Here is a 24,104-nt window from a genome sequence, read left to right on the forward strand (position 1 = left end):
TGCAGCACAGTCATGGGTCAGCAGAGTGAACAGCAGTGGACTGAGCACACAGCCCTGGGGAGCCCCCGTGCTCAGCGTGATGGTGTCGGAGATGCTGCTCCCGATCCGGACTGACTGAGGTCTCCCAGTCAGGAAGTCTAGGATCCAATTGCAGAGGGAGGTGTTCAGGCCCAGTAGGCTCAGCTTTCCGATCAGTTTCTGAGGGATGACTGTGTTGAATGCTGAACTGAAGTCTATGAACAGCATCCGAACGTACGTGTCTTTTTTGTCCAGGTGGGTTAGGGCCGGGTGGAGGGTGGTGGCAATGGCGTCATCTGTTGAGCGGTTGGGATGGTACACAAACTGCAGGGGGTCCAGTGAGGGGGGCAGCAGGGTCTTGATATGCCTCATGACGAGCCTCTCGAAACACTTCATGATGATGGATGTGAGTACAACGGGACAGTATTCATTTAGGCAGGACACTGAAGACTTCTTCGACACGGGGATGACGGTGGCAGCCTTGAAGCACGTTGGAACGGTGGTGCTGCTCAGGGAGATGTTGAAGATGTCAGTGAGAACATCTGCTAGCTGGTCTGCACATCCTCTGAGCACTCTACCAGGGATGTTGTCTGGTTCAGCAGCCTTCCGTGGGTTGACCCTGCACAGGGTTCTTCTCACATCGGCCACAGTGAGACACAGCACCTGGTCATTTGTATTCAATGTTACCGTCAGGAGGAGATACAGAAGCCTGAAGACACACACTCAACGATTCAGAAACAGCTTCTTCCCCTCTGCCGTCCGATTTCTAACAGGATATTGATCCCACGAACACTACCTCACTTTATCTTTCTATTATTTCTGTTTTTGCATTATTTTTAATTTAACTATTTATATTACATATATTCTTACTGTAATTTATTTATTTCTCCATATTATCTTGTAATGTATTGCACTGCTGCCGCTAGGTTAACAAATTTCACGTTACATGCCGGTGATATTAAACCTGATTCTGAAAATACAGATTGTTGAAAGCAACACTCACAAGATGCTGGAGGAACTCAGCAGGGCTGGGTAGCATCTGTGGAGATGTCGTCTCGGGCCGACATCCTTCTTCAGGACTGAAAAAGGTGGAAGACACCAGATTAAAATGGTGTGGGGAGGGGAAAGAGGCTAGCTCGAAGGTGATAGGTGACTACAGATAGGTGATATCCCACCCTCCTCTCCTTCACCATTCCTCATTCCTGCTTCCCTCTCTCACTATACCCGCCCATCACCTCCCGCTGGTGCTCTTCCCCCTTCCCTTTCTTCCATGGTCTTCTGTCCTCTTCTATCAGATTCCCCACCCACTTCTCCAGCCCTTCATCTTCCACCAGTCGACATCCCAGCTCTTTACTTCACCCACCCCCATCACCCACCACCTTGTACTTCTTCCTCCCCTCCTCCCACCCTCTCCCCTTCTTTTCCAGTCTTGATGAAGAGTCTCGGCTCGAAACGTCGACTGTTCATTCTTTTCCATAGATGCTGAATGTCACCAGCATTTTGCACGTGCATCTTGGAAAACAGACAGTGTATATTGCAAAAAATGCTAATGCAACTTTCTACTAAAATACTAATCCAGGATGCGATAGGTTGCTGTCCATGTCTAGATCCCTCTCTTTTGGAGTGCTTGGCCATTCTATGTGGAAAGTCTGGATTTCCAGAGGTTTACTGACGTCGTTAGGACAGCTACAGTTATCTTTGCTCTTTCACTGTTCAGAGGAAGATTAACTAACAGGAGTTATTGCTTCTGACCGATCTTGACTGGAGGGCCCTCCTTCTAGCTGTTCTTCGAGAGCAGGAAGGTGGTCAAATAGATAGTTGTTGTCGTTTTAAGATGATGCGACTGACATACTTTGTCCATTGGAAAATAATAGTGATAGAACCACATTTACTGTAGGTTTAAGTAAAAAGGAAAAATGTGTGAAAAATGGTGTTGACTCTGTAGTCAAAAGTTTAAAGTCAATTTATTATCGAAGTACATATATGTCACCATATACAACCCTGGGATTCATTTTCTTGTGGGCGTACACAGCAAATCTATAGAATAGTAACTAAAGCAGGATCTATGAAAGATCACCCAATGAAGAAGGTTCAACCAGAGTGCAGAAGATAACAAACTGTGCAAATGCAAATATAAATAAATAGCAATGAATGACGAGAACATGAAATGAAAGGGTACAGAGTCCTAGAAAGTGAGATAATTGATTGTGGAAAAATTTCAGTAATAGTGCAGGTGAAGTTGAGTGTAGTTACCCCTTTGGTTCAAGAGCCTGATGGTTGAGAGGGTAACAACTGTTCTTGAACCTGGTGATGTGAGTCCTGAGGCTCCTGTACCTCCTTCCTGATGGCAGCAGTGAGAAGAGAGCACGGCCTGGGTGGTGGGGGTCTCTGGAGAAGAGAGCACGGCCTGGGTGGTGGGGGTCTCTGGAGAAGAGAGCACGGCCTGGGTGGTGGGGGTCTCTGGAGAAGAGAGCACGGCCTGGGTGGTGGGGGTCTCTGGAGAAGAGAGCACGGCCTGGGTGGTGGGGGTCTCTGGAGAAGAGAGCACGGCCTGGGTGGTGGGGGTCTCTGGAGAAGAGAGCACGGCCTGGGTGGTGGGGGGTCTCTGGAGAAGAGAGCATGGCCTGGGTGGTGGGGGTCTCTGGAGAAGAGAGCACGGCCTGGGTGGTGGGGGTCTCTGGAGAAGAGAGCACGGCCTGGGTGGTGGGGGTCTCTGGAGAAGAGAGCACGGCCTGGGTGGTGGGGGTCTCTGGAGAAGAGAGCATGGCCTGGGTGGTGGGGGTCTCTGGAGAAGAGAGCACGGCCCGGGTGGTGGGGGTCTCTGGAGAAGAGAGCACGGCCTGGGTGGTGGGGGTCTCTGGAGAAGAGAGCATGGCCTGGGTGGTGGGGGTCTCTGGAGAAGAGAGCACGACCTGGGTGGTGGGGATCTCTGATGATGGATGCTGCTTTCCTATGACAGCGTTTCATGTAGATGTGCTCAGTGGTGGGGAGGGATTTACCCGTGATGGACTGAGATTTAGTTTCTTGCCCGCACTCTCAATAAATCTAACTATTACAGAATCAACAAGAGAACTAGAGTGTTCAACCAGTGCGGAAGACAACAAACTGTGCAAATACGAAGAGAAGAGACAATAATAATAAATAAATAAGCGATAAATATGAGATGAAGAGTCCTTGAAAGTGAGCCCGTTGCTTGTGGGGAACATTTCAATAATGGCGCAAGTGAAGCTGTCTCCTCTGGTTCAAGAGCCTGATGGTTGAGGGGTAGTAACTGTCCCTGAACCTGGTGGTGCGAGTCCTGATGCTCCTGTACCTCCTACCTGATGGTCGAGGGGTAGTAACTGTCCCTGAACCTGGTGGTGCGAGTCCTGAGGCTCCTGTACCTCATTCCTGATGGTTGAGGGGTAATAACTGTTCCTGAACCTGGTGGTGCGAGTCCTGAGGCTCCTGTACCTCCTTTCTGGTGGTTGAGGGGTAGTAACTGTTCCTGAACCTGGTGGTGCGAATCCTGAGGCTCCTGTACCTCCTTCCTGATGGTTATAGGGTAATAACTGTTCCTGAACCTGGTGGTGCGAATCCTGAGGCTCCTGTACCTCCTTTCTGGTGGTTGAGGGGTAGTAACTGTTCCTGAACCTGGTGGTGCGAATCCTGAGGCTCCTGTACCTCCTTCCTGATGGTTGAGGGGGTAGTAACTGTTCCTGAACCTGGTGATGCGAATCCTGAGGCTCCTGTACCTCCTTCCTGATGGCAGCAGTGAGAAGAGAGCATGGCCTGGGTGGTGGGGATCCCTGGTGATGGATGCTGCTTTCCTGCCACAGCGTTTCATGTAGATGACAGGCAGTAAAGGTTGACATTTTATATATTATACAAGTAATGGCTGTAATCTCTCAACCTGCTTTACAGTCTGACAGCAAGAATCTTAATCCCAATGATCACGCGTGTTGGATTGTGGTGTAGAATTGTTATTGTAGTTTAATATTACTTTGCTTATTTGAGCTTTCCTTTAATCACTAATATATGTGTGTGTGTGTATATATAATAGTTCAGTGTGTTTTTCAGTTTATACAATAGCCTCTATTTTTCTGGAAACGTGGTTTCGGTGGCAGGTATCACATTACTCGGGAGCGGCACAGTAGCGTAGTGGTTAGCACGACGCTTTACAGCACCGGCGACCCAGGTTCAATTCCCACCCTTGCCTGTACGTTCTTCCCCGTGACCGCGTGGGTTTCCTCCGGGTGCTCCGGTTTCCTCCCACAGTCCAAAGACGTGCCAGTTGGTAGGTTAATTGGTCATTGTAAATTGTCCCGTGATTGGGCTAGGGTTAAATCAAGGGATTGCTGGGTGATGTGGTTTGTATCCCAATAAATAAGTAACTTAAATCTGGCTATTTAATTGGTTGTCTGCCATGTCTTATTATTTCAATTGAATTCACTGGAGATATGGAGGTAATCCTCCGCTATCCTGCAAGTCACCCTTGGGCAAGGTGTAGCACCTGCTTAGCCCCCCCGAGCAGGGTCACGTGAACCCGTGGAGCAGGCGGTAGATCGCCGTGCATATCACAAGTCCTGGTCATGCGACCACTGACTCCAGGCGGACAATCTCTGACGAGCATTGATAATGGCTGGCGGGGGGAGGTCACCCGTCTTGTAAAGACACTGCCCAGAAGAAAGCGATGGCAAACCACTTCTGTAGAAAAACTTGCCAAGAACAATCAGGGTCAAAGACCGTGACCGTCTACGTCATTAGATATGACGATAATAACGATGGTGTAAGGAGACCAGAGCACCCTTGTTCTTTCTTTCTCTCTCCTCGTGCTTCTTCTCCCCCTATTTCCTTTGCTCTTCTAACACATAATACGATTCTGAGCAAGTTTTAAGCCTCACTCTTATCTTCCAAAGAGTGTTTGAATCGCAAAAGCATCAGGATCCAAAAGTGAAACTCTTCTACTCTGCAGGATGACAGGGACAGATTTATGATCCACAGTATGGGCTTGGCAGGAATTCGATATAGAATGGGGTTTCTGGCTCCTTCCCATTCTAAAACTTTGACAAACTTCTATGGACGTATGATGGACGTATCAATGTATCAACTGGCTGCATCATGGCCTGCTACGGAAGCACCAATGCCCTTTAACGGAAAATCCTACAAAAAGCTCCGGATACAGACCAGTACATCATGGGTCAAGCCCTCCCCGCCACTGACCACATCTACATGAAGCGCTGTCGTAGGAAAGCAGCATCCATCGTCAGGGACCCCCACCACCCAGGCCGTGCTCTCTTCTCACTGCTGCCATCAGGAAGGAGGTACAGGAGCCTCAGGACTCGCACCACCAGGGTCAGGAACAGTTATTACCCCTCAACCATCAGGAAGGAGGTACAGGAGTCCCAGGATTCGCACCACCAGGTTCAGGAACAGTTATTACCCCTCAACCATTAGGAAGGAGGTACAGGAGTCCCAGGATTCACACCACCAGGTTCAGGAACAGTTATTACCCCTTAACCATCAGGAAGGAGGTACAGGAGCCCCTGGACTCGCACCACCAGGTTCAGGAACAGTTATTACCCCTCAACCATCAGGAAGGAGGTACAGGAGCCTCTGGACTCGCACCACCAGGTTCAGGAACAGTTATTACCCCTCAACCATTAGGAAAGAGGTACAGGAGTCCCAGGATTCGCACCACCAGGTTCAGGAACAGTTATTACCCCTTAACCATCAGGAAGGAGGTACAGGAGCCCCTGGACTCGCACCACCAGGTTCAGGAACAGTTATTACCCCTCAACCATCAGGAAGGAGGTACAAGAGCCCCAGGACTTGCACCACCAGGTTCAGGAACAGTTATTACCCCTCAACGGTCAAGCTCTTGAACCAAAGGGGATAACTTCACTCAACTTCACTTGCCCCATCCTAAAGACTTAACTTTCAAGGACTCTCCATCTCACGTTCTCGATATTTATTGCTCAATTGTTTATTAATTTTATTTCTTCTTTTTGTACTTGCACGGTTTGTGGCCTTCTGCACTCTGGTTAAATGACCTAGTTGGGCAGTTTTTCACCCATCCTGTTATGATTATTATTCTCGAGATACCCACAAGAGAATGAATCTTAGAGCTGCACGTCTGAGTTTCAATACTAAAATTTACTTTGATCTTTGAACTTTGATGATTCCAGGATTTTTGCTTCCGTAGCTTTCAAATGAAAGCCCATTCAATGCATTGTTCACCTTTCCCACGTAGAGTATCTTCCAAATAATTCAGAATTTTCCAGATCACAGTTTTGCTGTCCAGTTGGTAGTTGACTAGAAAATGCTAACCGTCATGACCCCTGTGCTTATTTTGGCTTTCCCGTGAATATATTTATTATGGTCTTCGGTATCCATGGAAACAGGCTCTGGACTATATATATCTGCGTGGATGTAATCCAAGATGGCGGAGCGACATAGCTTGCAGCAGCCTCTCCAGAGCTGATATCTGTTATTTGTTAAGCGGGGTGCCGTGCACAGTCCTAATCTGATGAAAAACGGATGTGGGAGCACGGAGGAACATCTGGAAATCTCCAGGAAGGCCTTCTTCGTTGCTGCTGCTGTTGTGAGGTCCAGGTCTCTGCTGAGGAGAACAGGCCCCCAGTCCTCGGGGTCGCGTTGCCGGTGGCCGTTGGCGGGGCCATCTTAATACGCTCGGCAGAGGATGGTGCTCAGAGAGGCTGTGCCGGAGGGGATGGTCGGAGGCTCGGAGGTTTGACGGACTCGGAGTCCGCTGCGGTCGGGGCGCCTTCACTGTGTGCTGCGTCTGCGAGGCTGAGTCCGGCAGCGCCTTGAAAGTCCATAGCGGGGGTATTCCCTTCTGTCACTTGTGTGAGATGACAAGTCTATCGGGACTCTGAGGACTTGTGGAAACTGCGTGGTGGTTTCTTTTGAACTTATAGTCTTTTAATATCTTTGAACTATTTTTACTGTGTCCATGGACTGTTTTTTTTTAATCAATTATGGTATTGTCTGCACTGTTGTAACTATATGTTAACTATAACTATATGTAACTATGTGGTTTTGTGTAGGTCTTGTAGCTTTAGTGTTTGGTTTGTTGGGTGGTCGAGTTGGTCTCCTGACTTGGTGTGTCTGGGTAGTCTTGTTTTGTCTGGTGGGTTTGGAGCTCCATTCCAGGAAACACGCTAAGATGGTAGCGCGATATCAATACACAGCAGCCTCTCCGGACTCTGGATTGGGGATTACCAAACGTTATGTGGATTTTCTGGTGTAGTCTGTTTGGTTGTGTGCTTTTGTGATATCATTCTGGAGGAATGTTGCCTCATTTTTTAACTGCATTGCATTTGTGGTTTCTAAATGACAATAAACTGAAATGCAGTTCAATGTTGTGCTTGCTCTCTGGACTAGGCCGCAGTCTGGGGTGTTGCCTGTTTTCAGCCTCCAGGTGTTGGTGCTGGTGCTCTCCACCGGGGGCAGTGTGGCCTGGCTTTGGTGTTCACTGGGCAGGATTCCAGCTCTATTGTGGTCGACCGCAGGTTCTTGCGAGATTGATGGCTCGAGCCCGGACACTTTTATGCCGTCGTCGTATTTTACTGATACCTTTTATGTGCTTGCTGTCTTGTGCGTGCCGTGTGTGCTTTGTGACCGCTGGTACTGCATCTTGCACCTTGGCCCCGGAGGGATGTTGTCTCGTTTGGCTGTATTCATGAGCACTCATGTCTGATTGAATGACAATTAAACTTGAATTGAATTGAATATGTTTAGCAAGTTTGGTCAGGTAGCGTGTTCACGCCTGAGGCTGTTTGATTTGTAGCTATTTACTGATCTTTTTCTAAAGCTATCCCATTTACCATCTCCTGATTCTCCACTCTTAACTGCACAGGATTGTAGAAAATTGCAGAGAGTTGTGAACTCATTCAGCTCCACCATGGACACTAGCCTCTGTTGTATCCTGGATACCTTCCAGGAGCAATGCATCAGAAAGGTGGCGTCCATCATTAAGGACCCCACCACCCAGGACATGCCCTCTTCTCATTGCCACCATCAGGGAGGGGGTACAGGAGCCTGAAGACACACACTCAGCGATTCAGGAACAGCTTCTTCCCCTCTGCCATCAGGGAGGAGGTACAGGAGCCTGAAGGCACACACTCAGCGATTCAGGAACAGCTTCTTCCCCTCTGCCATCAGGGAGGGGGTACAGGAGCCTGAAGACACACACTCAACGATTCAGGAATGGCTTCTTCCCCTCTGCCATCAGGGAGGAGGTACAGGAGCCTGAAGACACACACTCAGCGATTCAGGAACAGCTTCTTCCCCTCTGCCATCCGATTTCTGAACGGGCTTTGAACCCATGAACACTACCTCACTAATTTATTAATTTCTGTTTTTACACTACTTATTTAATTGAACAATTTAATATGTAAGACAGTAAGGAATGGAGGGTTATGGGCTGAGTGCAGGTCGGTGGGACTAGGTGAGAGTAAGCGTTCGGCACGGACTAGAAGGGCTGAGATGGCCTGTTTCCGTGCTGTAATTGTTATATGGTTATAAGACCATAAGATATAGGAGCAGAATTAGGCCATTTGGCCCGTTGAGTCTACTCCACTATTTCATCATGGCTGATCCAATTTTCCTCTCTGCCCCAATCTCTAGCCTTATACCCTGACCAATCAAGAATCTATCAATCTCATTAAGACATATACAGTTAGTACATACAAAAAATGGAGATGGTGAAGTACTGTATGTACTAACATCCCCCCTTGGAAGTTCTCATGTTTTATTGTTTTGCAACATTGGATTTAATTTGACTTTTTTTTGACACTGATCAACAGAAAAAAGACTTTCACATCAAAGTGAAAACAGATCTCTATAAAGTGATCTAAATTAATTATAAATGTGAAACACAAATAATTGGTTCCATAAGTGTTTAGCCCTTTTAATACAACACACAAAATCATCACCGGTGCAGCCAATTGGTGTTAGAAGTCACATAATTAATTAAATGGGGATCACCTGTGTGCAGTCAAGGTGTTTCAATTGATTGCAGTAAAAATACACCTGTATCTGGAAGGTCCAACTGCTGATGAGTCAGTATCCTGGCAAAAACTACACCATGAAGACCAAAGAATACTCCAAACAACTCCACAAAAAGGTTATTGAAAAGCACAAGTCAGGAGATGGATACAAGAAAATTTCCAAGTCACTGAATATCCCTTGGAGTACGGTTAAGTCAATCATCAAGAAATGGAAAGAATGTGGCACAGCTGTAAATCTGCCTGGAACAGGCCGTCCTCAAAAACTGAGTGACCGTGCAAGAAGGGGACTCGTGAGGGAGGCCACTGAGAGTCCTATGACAACTCTGGAGGAGTTACAAGCTTCAGTGGCTGAGATGGGAGAAACTGCGCATACAACAACTGTTGCCCGCGTGCTTCACCAGCCACAGCTTTATGGGAGAGTGACAAAGAGAAAGCCACTGCTGAGAAAAACTCTCCTGAAATCCTGGCTGGGGTTTGCCAGAAGGCGTGTGGGAGACTCTGAAGTCAGCTGGAAGAAGGTTCTATGACCTGATGAAACCAAAATTGAGATGTTTGGCCATCAGATTAAACGCTGTGTTTGATGTAAGCCAAACACTGCACATCAACAAAAACACTCCATCCCTACTGTGAAGCACGGTGGTGACTGCATCATGCTGTGGGGATGCTTCATTGCAGCAGGCCCTGGAAGACTTGTGGGGGTAGAGGGCAAAATGAACGCAACAAAATACAGGGAAATCCAGTCGGAAAATATGATACATGTAATGACCCCAAGCATAAAGCCAAAGCTCCACAGGAATGGCTTAAAAACAACAAAGTTAACATCCTGGGGTGACCAAGTCAGAGTTCAGACTTAAATCCAACTGAGAATTTGTGGCTGTACTTGAAAAAGACTGTTCGCTCACAATCCCCATGCAATCTGACAGAGCTTAAGTTGTTTTGTAAAGAAGAATGGGGAAAAATTGCAGTGTCCAGATGTGCAAAGCTGATAGAGACCTATCCACACAGACTCAAGGCTGTAATTGCTGCCAAAGTTGTATCTACTAAATACTGACTTGAAGGGGGTGAGTAATTAAGCAATCAATTATTTTGTGTTTCGTAATTGCAATATTAAACCAATTTGTAGAATTTTTTTTCCCACTTTGACATGAAAGAGTCTTTTCTGTTGATCAGTGTCAAAAAAGTTGCCCTGATACTGTTTTCCCCATGACTGCTATGTCCTGGTGAAACCTTGTACCAAGCTCGTCACTGACAGTGCCAAGATTTGCAGAGAAGATGTCTGGATTTGCAGGGGATTTGTAGTGTAGTGGTTAGCACATCGCTTTGCAGTGCTGGAGACCCTGGTTCAATTCCCGCCCCTGCCTGTAAGGAGTTTGTACGTTCTCCCCGTGACTGCATGGGCTTCCTCTAGATGCTCTCGTTTCCTCTCCCAGTCCAAAGAACTCTACCAGTTCCTCTGCCAGTTCATAGGTTAATTGGTCATTGTAGATTGTCCTGTGATTAGGCTGGGGTTAAATTGGGGGGTGTGGGTGCTGGGCAGAAGAGCTCAAAAGGATGGAAGGACGCTATTCCATACTATATCTCAATAAATCAATGCACCCCCCGGGTCGTCTCAGGCTCGCTCAGTTCGTTCTCATCTGGGGGAGCAGCCTTCAGCCCCGCCAAACTGGGTAATCAGCTGGTGTGGACGCTGTGTGACGTCCCCGCCTCGCCCAAAAACAGACAGTACACCATATGCGATTAAATGATTACAATTTATAAAGATTACTATAACTAAGTGATTAATAACGATACAGTATATATGAAGGAAAAGAAAAGGCGCCAAACTTAATCAAAGTCCAAACCACTTCGTGCACAACCGTTGGAGCTCAATTACTGAAGTCTTCTGGCCACCATTCGATCCCCTCCGAACTCTTCGACTCGCAGCTCAGGACCACCCGAAGTGGTCAACCAAGCACATCTAGCTTTGTCTCCTCTCCTCGTGGTACCTCCTGGCCTTGGACCCCACTTGGGGTTCGTTCCTCGCCGAGTTTACAGTATCGCGTCCTCTCTCTCTCACCCCCTCGCGCCGATCTCCCCAAAAGCCCGCCAACAATAGCTCACAGACTCAGAAGAAAGAACAACATTAATCCCAATTGGTTTACAAAGGAATACAATTCTCGTTATCAGTAAATTTTAACCCAAACAAGCTTCCAGCACTCTCGCAATAAAGAAGCATTCCTACTTTTAACAAAACAAAGAAGCCATTTTGATTAACATACGCGGTAACAAAGAAAAAGAAGAAACCCCCTTTACATAAGGCAGAAAATGAATCTTTAGTGACATGCTGTACCTCATGGTTTTGTATGTTTGAAGTACGTTGTCAACTAGCTGCACATAGTTCGGTGCTCTGTCGTTGCTGAGAAAATTTTCAACGACATCCTTGAATGCCTTCTATGTGATTTTCTCCGGTCCCACTAGAAGCTCTTCGAATCGCCTGTCATTGATGACCTGTTTGATTTGTGGACCAACAAAAATGCCTGCCTTAATCTTGGCATCAGTTATTCTGACTTGAAACAGAAACATAGGAACATAGAAAAACCTACAGCACAATACAGGCCCTTCAGCCCACAAAGCTGTGCTGAACCTGTCCTTACCTTAGAAATTACCTAGGGTTACCCTTAGCCCTCTGTTTTTCTAAGCTCCATGTACCTGTCCAGGAGTCTCTTAAACGTCCCTATCGTATCCGCCTCTACCACTGTCGTTGTCAGCTCATTCTACACACTCCCCACTCTATGCGTTATTTTAAAATAAAAAGCTTACCCCCGACATCTCACCTGTACCTACTTCCAAACACCTTAAAACTATACCCTCTCATGTTAGCCATTTCAGCCCTGGGAAAAAGCCTCTGACTATCCACATGATCAATGCCTCTCATCATCTTGTACACCTCTATCAGGGCACCTCTCATCCTCTATCGCTCGAAGGAGAAAAGGCCGAATTCACTCAACCTGTTCTCATAAGGCATGCTCCCCAATCCAGGCAACATCCTTGTAAATCTCCTCTGCACCCTTTCTATGGTTTCCACATCCTTCCTGTAGTGAGGCGACCGGAACTGAGCACAGTACTCCAAGCGGGGTCTGACTAGGGTCCTATATAGCTGCAACATTACCTCTCGGCTCCTAAACTCAGTTCCACGATTGATGAAGGACAATACACAGTACACTTCTCAACCACAGAGTCAACCTGCACAGCTGCTCTGAGTGTCTTATTGACTCAGACCCCAAGATCCCTCTGATCCTCCATGCTGCCAAGTCTTACCATTAATACTATATTCTGCCATCATATTTGACCTACATTATAAATTGAAATTACAAATATAGGCAATTTCACAAAAAATGGTGTGTGAGAGAGAAATTTTGTGATGATTTAAAAAAATTTATTTATAAATTTTTTAGAAAATTACAAAGAATAAATGTAATGATAAAATAGTAAGAGAGAGAAAAAATAATATCAACCCTCCCTCCCCTTAACCCTTATCTAAAGAAAGAAAAAAAAGAAAGAAAGAAGAGAAAGATTGCCTGGATATCGGAGGATCCCCACATGCTCCATGGAGTTCAAAATAATTTTAATATTTATTTTTACTTTCCCCAATTACTTTATAATTTTATCTTCAAAGGACCTATGTATTTAATCCTATCTTTTGTAGGTATGGGAGCCAAATTTTCAAAAATATATCATATTCATTTCTTAGATTGTATGTAATTTTTTCAAGTGGAATAGTGATGATTTTCATGATCGGCAGCCCAAAATCCATAAGTTGCACCCGAAGGTATTTGGGAAGCTAAATCTTTGTTGTCCGGTGTTAATTTTAGTTCATTTGTGCAAAAGATATTTGGCAGTTGTTACATCCTGTCAAATCAAATGAAATCAAGTTTAATTGTCATTCAAACCATACGGCTGAACGAGACAGCGTTCCTCTGGGGCCAAGGTGCAAAAGCATACACACGCATTCAAAATAGCGAGAAAGAGGTTTAAAAAAAAATCATCATCACATAAGAAAACATTTTTAAGTTGGAGACCCTGAGCGACAAGTCCCGCAAATTGATAGTCCCCGGCAATTCAGCCTGTCGTTCCACTGATCGAGCACTGGAGGGCAGCCCCGCCGGGAGAGGCCACTCCCGACCGAGCATGCTACTCTTGTCTCTGGCGTCTCCTCAGCTGGACTGCGGCAGCAGGCAAGCCCACGGCTTGGGGCCTGGACCTTGCTCCAACCGAGGTCACGCTGCTGCCTCTCTGCCTCTCTCACCGCTGAACAACAGAAGCAGGCCTGTGGAAATCAGTGTCCAACAGGGCCTTGTGCTCACCAGAGCAATCCATTCCTCGGCTCATTTTCCCTGCTCTATTGTTCAGACTTCCCTTATATAAGGATATTACATTGATAGATGATAACAAGACCAATTAGAGAGCTCTGGGAAGCGAATAAAGCCGACTGCTAGCATTCATGCCAGGTGTCTCGTTTTCTGTACTCACTGAGGACTAATTGCCTTCAAAGTTACAAGATGAATCAGAACTGTAGTTGACATGAGTGCCAACTGGCTGCATCTGTGCTAGTTCACATATGCCACTTCTAATAAAGCACCTTTCCTTTTTTTAAAAAAAAAAGTACCGATCTTTGTAAGACCTGATAAATTATGATATTTTCTTTCCCGATTACCTTCTAACAAAGGTCAACAAGCTGTAGCTGGCCTAACGACATCTTGTGACTGTTGTGTCTACCGCTATGATTCATCTTCCTGAAGTTTGTGAGACCTCCTTTTTCTGGGCGCCTCTGGAATCGCAGCCCCACTGGATTCCGCGGCGATTAAACCCACCCTTCTCCGGTTTTGTAGGTCTAAGGTGTGTACGACTTTGGTTCTGCCAAATCCGTGGGGTTGGGTTGTCTCGCCTGCCCAAACCCTGGTTTGCGTGAATGCTGTGTGATTTGCTACCCTGCAACAGCCAGTCAGCATAAAATAACAGATCTCACACTGCAGATAAAGTATATTTGTGAACATTAACCAAAGAGTTTGTAAAGAAAGAATAAAAAAAAACAAAAGGGTCCATTATAATTAACCAGTCAAATGTGCACAGGCTGGAGCCCAAATCTTCCAAAAGCCATACTCACCGATCCTCAGCGGACCTCCGCGCCTGGGCTCCATCGACGCAGTGGGGAGCGCAGTTCGAATCCTACGGCCAGTTCCATCCAGCGTCTCCTCTCTCCCAAAGACCCACACCGGTGTTGGTCACAAAACCGCTCCCCCAGCCTTCTCCAGAACCTGTTCCACCCTCCTGATTGGATGGCCCACATTCCCAAGCATCCCTTCTCTCCCACAGTAACCCAAACACTGCTTCTACAGAAGGACCATTACATGCAATTTAGCAGTAAAACCTTTACTGGGTGTTACATTTGCAACTTTATAAAACTCTGCTTTGGCTACGTCTGGAGTATTGTGTACAGTTCTTGTCGCCCCACTACAGGAAGGATATTGAGAGGGTGCAGAAGAGGTTTACCCAGAATGCTGAGCAACACATGCAAAATGCTGGAGGAGTGCAGCAGGCCAGGTAGCATCTATAGAAAAGAGCAAACAGTCAACGTTTAGGGCCGAGACCCTTCTTCAGGACTGGAAAAAAAAGCCTGACTTCTCTTTCTTTCCAGCCCGAAACGTCGACAGTTTACCCTTTTCCCATCAATGCTGCCTGGCCTGCTGAGTTCCTCTCGCATTCTGTCTATGTTGCTTTGGACCTCCAGCATCTGCAGAATCTCTTGTGTTTGTGTCACCAGGATGCGGCCCGGTTTTAGAGGGCCTGTGCTACCATGAGAGGCTGGATGAATATGGCTGGTTTTCTCTGGAGTGCTGGAGGCAGAGGGAAGATCTGATAGAGGTTTACAAGACTATGAGAGGCATAAATAGAGTGGACGGGGAGTATCTGTTTCCCAGGGTTGAAGTGTCGAATACCAGCGGGCATGCACTGAAGGTGAGAGGGGGATGTGAGGGGTAAGATTTTTGCTCAGAGAATGGTGGATTCCTGGAGTGCTGCATGGTATGGTAGAGGCAAATATGTTAGAGGCTTTAAAGTGAAGTTTGGATAGGCACATGGATGTGAGGGAGATAGAGGGATCTGGACATGGTGTAGGTAAGAGGAATTAGTGTTTGGGTCAACACATACAAACAAGCTGGATGAACTCAGCAGGTCGGGCAGCATCCGTTGAAATGAGCAGTCTACGTTTCGGGCTGAAACCCTTCGTCAGGACAAAGGGTCTCCTGACGAAGGGTCTCGACCCGAAACGTTGACTGCTCATTTCAACGGATGCTGCCCCACCTGCTGAGTTCATCCGGCTTGTTTGTACGTGTTGATTTGACCGCAGCATCTGCAGTGCACTTTGTGTTTACTATTAGTGTTTGGGTGTTTTCGATTTGCTTTCTTTTCCTGCTGGTTTGGCATAATATTCTGGGCTGAATGGCCTGTTCCTGTGTTGCACTCTTTGTTCCGTGTTCCTGTGGAACAAAAGATTGACACTTCCTTTGTTGTCCGAGTGCCAGTCCGAAGTTCGTGATTTCTAGTGCGGCAGATATGGAAGTCTGTGGCTGTTAATCACCTCATTATTATCAGGCATCATGGTAGTGTAGTGGTTGGCACAACACTTTACAGTACCAATGGCCAGGGTTCAATTGGTCCCCATGACCGCTTGGGTGTCCTCCGGGTGCTCCGGTGTCCAAAGACATCCCAGTTGCTAGGGTAATTGGTCACTGTAAATTGTACCATGATTAGGCTAGGATTAAATCAGAGGATTGCTGGGCAGCACAGTTTGCAGGGCCTATTCCGCACTGTATCTCAATAAATCTATTTATCTATTTATTTATTTTTCCCAGCCCAAGCTATTAAAACCTGAGATACAGGCATAGCCAAGCACACTCATTTCTCAATTACTAGGATCTTTTGGGCTGTTTTGGAGGTGTCTAGCATTGTGGCTTTCCTGAAATTTGCATAGATAGTACTCTGTAGGCCTAATTGTTTAACGGGATGATACCAGTTGTAGATATTGCTATCAAGCCAATGTATATATCCTGTTCATATTCCAAACTCTTTCAATTTCCTCTTTTAATTCAGCATATTTCTGGTGCTTTTTAACTTTGTGATTTCTGTATGTTGCGTGTGCTTGGAATGACTGTATATTTATTCAGTAAGTTGTCCTTGCTTGTTTATCCTGTTATTTTATACCCGGACGGTTGTTACGGATTATCCGACCTGTAATAACGGATCAGTTGTAATATAAAACTTGTAGAACTTTGACTCCAAAACTAGATCAGGCTTGTATTTATAGTTGGGTATGGTGTCTTTTAAGGGTTTGTATATTAAAGTAAAATTTTGGTGAATGATTTTTGCTACTTGATTGTGCCTGTGTAAGTTATCAGATTGAGTTAAACTGCTACGGGATCCTGTAATGTGCTGGATCGTTTCCGTTCTTTACTCGGCATTTTCTGCATTTATCGTCTTGAATTTTATTTTTTTAAATTTCGAACTACAGCGTGGAATAAGCCCTTCTGGTCCATTGAGCCGCACCGCCAGCAACCCACTGATTTAACCCTAACCTGATCACGGGACAATTTCCTGTGACCAATTAACCTACTAACCAGTACGTCTTTAGACTGTGGGAGGAAACCGGAGCACCCAGAGGAAACTCATGCATTCCACAGGGAAAACACTCATACTCCTTGCAGACGGACCTGGAATTGAACACCAAAATCTGAACCACTCGAGCTGTAATTGCATTGCTCTCTCCTCTACTCTCCCGCGTTCTTTGAGGGAATTTTGGAGGTGCTGCTGCTGTGCAGATTATCGAGCTCTCTCAGAATCAGAATCAGGGTTATTATCACCGACACATGTTGTGAAATTTGTTGTTTTGAGGCTGCAGTGCTGTGCAATACATTAAAAAAAATACCATAAGACATAGGAGCAGAATTAGTCCATCTGGCCCATTGAGTCTGCTCCACCATTCAATCATGGCTGATCCTTTTTTCTATCTCCTCCTCAACCCCAGTTCCTGGCCTTTTCCCCGTAACCTTTGATGCCACGTCCAATCCAGAACCTATCAATCTCTGCCTTAAATACACCCAACAGCCTGGCCTCCACAGCTGCACGTGGCAACAAATTCCACAAATTCACCACCCTCTGGCTGAAGAAATTTCTCCGCATCTCTGTTCTGAAAGAGCGCCCCTCTATCCTGAGGCTGTGCCCTCTTGTCCTAGACTCCCCCACCATGGGAAACATCCTTTCTACATCTACTCTGTCTAGTCCTTTCAACATTCAATGAAACACCCCCCCCCCCCCCCCCCAATCCTTCTAAATTCCAGCAAGTACAGACCCAGAGCCATCAATCGTTCCTCATATGACAACCCTTTCATTCCTGGAATCATCTTTGTGAACCTCCTCTGGACCCTCTCCAATGCCAACACATCTTTTCTAAGATGAGGGGCCCAAAACTCTTCATAATACTCGAGGCGAGGCCTTGCCAGTGCCTCAACGTTACATCCCCGCTCTTGCATTCCAGACCTCTTGAAATGAATGCTAACATAAATTACAATATCTCTTTATACAGTATTGTGCAAATGTCTTAAGCACACGTGTAACTAGGGTGCCACAGTACTGAAGTAATTTTGCATATTGCACTGTACTGCTGCTGCAGAAAGAAACAAATTTCATGATATATGTAAGTGATTATAAACCTGATTCTGAAATGGGTCTCTATTGTGAACTGACAGTGGGAAGGGGGTAAGGAGAGGGGAATCATGGTTGGGAAAAGGGGAGCGGAGTGGGAAGCACCAGAGAGAAATTCTGTAATGATCAATAAACCCATTACTGCATCTTTTTTTTGATGAAGATAAACCGGCATGGATTAGAATAGAATTAGACAAAATAGGAGAAAATATACCAGAAGAGTTTGTATATAAATGGGAATCTAAATGGATATGGGAAAAGAAAGAATCTCCTTTACTAAAACATTTGATTGATTTATGGAATAAGATAAATGTTGATGATGAGATAAAGAAATCTTTATTAGCAAAGAGACCTTTAATTTAAAATAAACTTATCCCTTTTACAATGGATAATCAACTTTTATATAACTGGTTTCACAAAGGGATTAGATATATAGGAGACTGTTTTGAAGGAGGTATATTAATGTCATTTGACCAATTAAAGAGTACCGTAGATTCCGGACTACAGAGCGCACCTGATTAAAAGCCGCTGGCTCTAATTTTAGAAATAAAATCAATTTTTTACTTGTAAAGGCCGCACCGGATTTTAGGCCGCACCGGATTTTCGGCCGCAGGTGTCCCATGTTGTAATATGAGATATTTACACAGAAAGATATTACACGTGAGGATTTTTTAACTTTTAATTAAATCCATATGGTAACAAAAACAAATACATATTGCAAATGCTTTTTTTCGAACCGTGCCCGTAACGCGGCTACTTTTAAATATACGTTGCGTATACTTCTTTACTGAACAACATTCCAATATCTCCTAACGACTGGTAAAAAATATATATACTGCAGCCTACCAGGAAAAGTTATTGATCGCCTTTAACTTAAAAGCAGCGTTTTCGCTCCGCCGCTCCGCCGCTCCCCCCCGCCGTCCCGTTTATCGCAAACTGGTATCCCACAAGACGCGGCGAAACCGGGTGTGACATCATAGCATCCCGCGATGTAGTACAGAAAACAAATATAGTTAAAACTCTTCTAACTTTAACTAGAAAATGAATTACTAAGCAAAAATATTATAAACTAAATAACTGCCATAAAGGCAGCACAATGCTTTTCTTCGAGTGTTTTCCATGTTGATGAGGGTGAGTACAAATGACTGATTTACAATAATTTAATTGTGAAAGTGCACTTGATTTATCGTACAATTTCATTGGACCTCTGTGAACTACTCATCAATTTTATTGGTCTACTGTTACGAGGCAAAATGTTTTCGGCGGCATGAAAAAACATAATACATTAGCTGCTCCGTATTAAAGGCCGCAGAGTTCAAAGCTGTTCAAAATGTGGGAAAAAAGTAGCGGCTTAAAATCCGGAATCTACGGTAAATATAAAATATCAAATAACACTCTTTTCTGTTATTTCCAATTAAGGGCTTATTTAAGAGATAAACTGGGTCAAACAATGTTATTGCCAAAACCTAATGAAATAGAAACTTTAATTCATAAAGGAAAAATTAAAAAAAATATTTCTAGTATGTATAATTTGATCCAAAAACAGGCAATTAAACAAGGAATTCATAAGTTAAGACAAAAATGAGAAACTGATTTGAATATTAAAATTGATGAAACAAGTTGGTCAAGATTATGTCTTGACAGTATGACAAATACAATAAATGTTCGACTAAGATTAGTACAATATAACTTTTTACATCAAATATATATTACACCACAAAAAATAAATAGATTAAACTCAAATTTATCTGATCAATGTTTTCGATGTAATCAAGAAATAGGTACTTTTTTTACACTCTACTTCATATATGTCAAACTCAAGGCCCGCGGGCCAAATCCGGCCCGCGGTGGAATTATCTTTGGCCCGCGAGATAATATCTAATTACTATTAAAGCTGGCCCCAGTAATCGAAGCGCCTATGGCGTATGATATGGCTAATGTTGAGTTTATTCAGGTACCAGGTTTTCAGGGGTTTTAGTGTTTATTCGGCAGTCTTGCTCGTCAGTCTTCTTCATAAGAAACGGAATTTGTAAAGTGAAACACTTTGTAGTTATAGCAGAGACTGAGACACATGAGAGCAGGCTGAAAAAACGGAGGCAACGAAAGCTGCGTTCGCACGCGTCCGACTGATCCGGCCCGCATGAAGCTGCATTTTGCTCAATCCGGCCCGTGACCTAAAATGAGTTTGACACCCCTGCCTTGTTCTAAAATTCAACCTTTTTGGACAAATTTAAGAGTTTTACTGGAACGAATTATTGGAATACAACTTCCACACAATCCAATATAATTTTTACTAGGCGATATTGAAGGGATAAAATCAAAACCCAAATTGAATAAATATCAGAAAGAATTCATAAAAATTGCATTGGCAGTAGCCAAAAAGGCTATTGCAGTTACTTGGAAGTCGGATTCATACTTAAGTATAGATCGTTGGAAGAATGAAATTTTTAGCTGTATTCCACTTGAAAAAATTACTTATAATTTAAGAGATAAATATGAAATATTTCTAAAATTTGGCACCCTTATTTACAAACAATAGGATTAAATATATAGGTGCTCTGAAGATAAAATTATTGGTTATCTGGGGAAAGAAATAAATATACATATTAAAGCTATTATGAACTCCATGGAGCATGTGGGGATCTTCCGAAATCCAGGCTTTCCTTTCCTCCTTTCCTCCTTTCCTCCTTTCCTCCTTTCCTCCTTTCCTCCTTTCCTCCTTTCCTCCTTTCCTCCTTTCCTCCTTTCCTCCTTTCCTCCTTTCCTCCTTTCCTCCTTTCCTCCTTTCCTCCTTTCCTCCTTTCCCTTTCTTTTTTTTCTATAGGGATTTATTAGGGGGCAGGGGTTAAGGGGAGGGGGGAAGGGTTGATAATTTTCTTTTTTTTTCTGTAACCTATTTGGAAAATTCAATAAATAAAAAAAAACCCCATTACTTAGAATCAAATGACCTTGCCTCATGACACCCCCAACCCCTGGCATTCCTTCTCTGCCGCCTGTCCCACCTCCCTCCCATGGCGCTCCACTCTCGCCATTTCCCAACATCCTTTGCTCCCACCTGATTTACAAGCCCGCTCTCCGCTCCAGGTTGACAAATACAGTACTGTGCAAAAGTCTTGGGCACCCTAGCTGTATAAATGTGCTTTAGACCTTTGCACAGTACTGTATAATAAAATCAGATAAGTCGTCCAGAAAGAGGGCATACATAGTGAGGTAGTGTCCGTGGGCTGGGTCGCCGTCCGTTCAACAAATCTGATGGCGGAGGAGGCGAAGGCGTTTCTAAAACGTTGAGTGTGCGTCTTCACGTGGCGAGATAACGTCAAGCTGGACGAAACAAAACACTGTCGTGTGCTTTTCCGCCGGGACTCCTTTCAGACTAGATCACTGATGGTGAAATGAATTGTATTTAAAGTGCTAACGAAGCGCGAGTCATGTTCAGCGAGCTGGTGATAACGGTATATGTCCTTGATGTCTGTCTTGTTAATGTGTATTGGTGAGTCAGGAGCTAGGGATCACAGTGCAGACAACTCAACCTCCAGCTTATTCCTGCTGATATTAATATCTCCTGGTGAACAAAATTTCCCACTTTAACCTTTTACTACTTCTCACCTCCCTATTACTTCCCTCTGGGTTCCCTCCTCCCTCTCTTTCTCCTCTTGTCCACAATCAGATTCCTCCTTCTCCAGCCTTTGACCTTTCCCACCTGTCACCTTCCAGCCATCCCTTTCCCCTCCCCTCTTTTAATTCAGACATCTTCTCCGCCACCCCACCCCCCTGCACTGAAGAAGGGTCTCGGCCCGAAACGCTGACTGTTGACTCTTTTCCACAGACACTGCCTGACCTGCTGAGTTCCTCCAGCATTTTGTGTGGGTTGCATCAGAGAATCCTTGTCTCTTTGTTATGCTTAAGATAAGTCTGTGGACTCTTAGTTGTCACAGCCAGGGCTGGTAAAGGGGACAAGCTCCTATTACCTATTAAATGTTCCCAACGGTGTGCGTCTCAAATAGCCTCTGACAACCAAGTCCAGCTTTTGGGGTTCACTTTTAGCTACTGACAGGAGAAGGGGCAAAAGTCGGTTACTGGGCGCCTTAAAACCAGTCGCTTCGGGCGGATGTGGCTTGTCAGCCGTATTTAGATAGATAGATAGATAGATACTTTATTCATCCCCATGGGGAAATTCAACTTTTTTTCCAATGTCCCATACACTTGTTGTAGCAAAACTAATAACATACAATACTTAACTCAGTAAAAAAATATGATATGCATCTAAATCACTATCTCAGAAAGCATTAATAATAGCTTTTAAAAAGTTCTTAAGTCCTGGCGGTAGAATTGTAAAGCCTAATGGCATTGGGGAGTATTGACCTCTTCATCCTGTCTGAGGAGCATTGCATCGATAGTAACCTGTCGCTGAAACTGCTTCTCTGTCTCTGGATGGTGCTATGTAGAGGATGTTCAGAGTTATCCATAATTGACCGTAGCCTACTCAGCGCCCTTCGCTCAGCTACCGATGTTAAACTCTCGAGTACTTTGCCCACGACAGAGCCCGCCTTCCTTACCAGCTTATTAAGACGTGAGGCGTCCCTCTTCTTAATGCTTCCTCCCTAACATGCCACCACAAAGAAGAGGGCGCTCTCCACAACTGACCTATAGAACAGGTCATTTGGTGGCTCATCTCGGAGAAGGAAACCTCTGCTGCCTTGCGGATGTACCCATTGCTGGGGCAAGCTTCGGGAGTAAACCCCGGGGGGGGGGGGGGGGGGGGGAATCTGGAAGTGGAGCAACACACCCGAGCAACTCACCCAAAATGCCGGAGGAACTTGGCAGGCCAGGCAGCTCCTTCCTTTCCCTCTCTCCAGTCCTGCCGAAGGGCCTCGGCCCGAACGTTGACTGTGTTGTTTTCCATAGATGCTGCCTGGCCTGGCCTGGCCGTGTGTGTGCGCGTGCGTGTGCGTGTCTCGCTCTCCATATCGCGTAGACAGCTGGGACACGATATCCATGGTCGACCCCGACCTCAGTGGCCTCTTGAGGATCTGGTATTCGTATTTCCCTTTTAATACTGAGGAAAATTCTCTGCTTGTGACCATTCTTCCCTGCAAGATACTGCTTTCCCATCTCTTATATTTATGTAATGACATGCATTTCATGACTGAATTACCCATGATTCACTCTTTCCTTTGTTACTACTGGATTTCACAGGATCAAGTAGGAAATGAATCTATTTGGAAGTGAGATAGAAAAAATATTTGGATTGAGAGGACTAGATCAGGCCACTGTGGGTATCTTTGTCGTCTTCTGCTTCTGTCACCTATCCACTTCAAGGTTCGACGTGCTGCGTGTTCAGAGATGTTCCTCCGCACACCACTGTTGTAACGGGTAGTTATTTGAGTTGCTGTCACCTTCCTGTCAGCTTGAACCAGTCTGGCCATTCTCCTCTGACCTCTCTCATTAACAAGGCATTTTTGCCCACAGAATTGCTGCTCCCTGGATGTTTTTTTTGTTTCTCACACCATTCTCTGTGAACTCTGAAGACTATTGTGCATGAAAGTCTCAGCACTTTCTGAGATACTCAAACCACCCCATCTGGCACCAACAATCATTCTGCGGTCAAAGTCACTTAGATCACATTTCTTCCCCATTCTGATGTTTGGTCTGAACAACAACTGAACCTCTTGACCATGTCTGCATGCTTTTATGTATTGTGTTCCTGTCACATGACTGGCTGATTAGATTATTTGCATTAACGACCAGGTTTCTGTTTATAAAGTGTCCTCCGAGTGTAATTCATAATATAGTTGAGTAACCCTTATCTGAAATGCTTGGGGATGGAAGTGTTTTGGGTTTTGGATATTTTTGGATTTTGGAATATATAATGAGATAGCTTGGGATCGCCATTATTTCCGACTTTGAATTTATGTGCTATTGGTGAGCAGTCTTCGTCTTACACTTGTTGATCACACGTGTACTTAACAGTAAAAATTATTACATACCATAATATAATGAAACGTAATGTGTGCAGGGTAACGAAAGCAGCTCAGAAGCTTCGAGAGACTATCTGAATCAGCTGTTAAACAACAACAAACAGCAGCAGGCTTTCAGTCTCCACCTACGATGGAATGTTTTGATTAAAAGGTCACAGTACACTGTATTTGTATTTTTCTAATTTAAGTTTTGTGTAAGGTATAAAATCAGTCAGTATTGTAGACTTGTTCAGATGTTAGATTTTGAACAGGAACGATCTTTGCAAACTTGCCAATGCTTCGTCATCAGTAGACACTTTTAACTTTAAATTTTTTTAAACGTTCAAGGCTTAATGCCATTCCTTTTCTTAAATATCTG

The sequence above is a fragment of the Hemitrygon akajei genome, chromosome 28 (genome assembly GCF_048418815.1).
Source record: "Hemitrygon akajei chromosome 28, sHemAka1.3, whole genome shotgun sequence".
In the NCBI taxonomy this organism is placed as follows: domain Eukaryota; kingdom Metazoa; phylum Chordata; class Chondrichthyes; order Myliobatiformes; family Dasyatidae; genus Hemitrygon; species Hemitrygon akajei.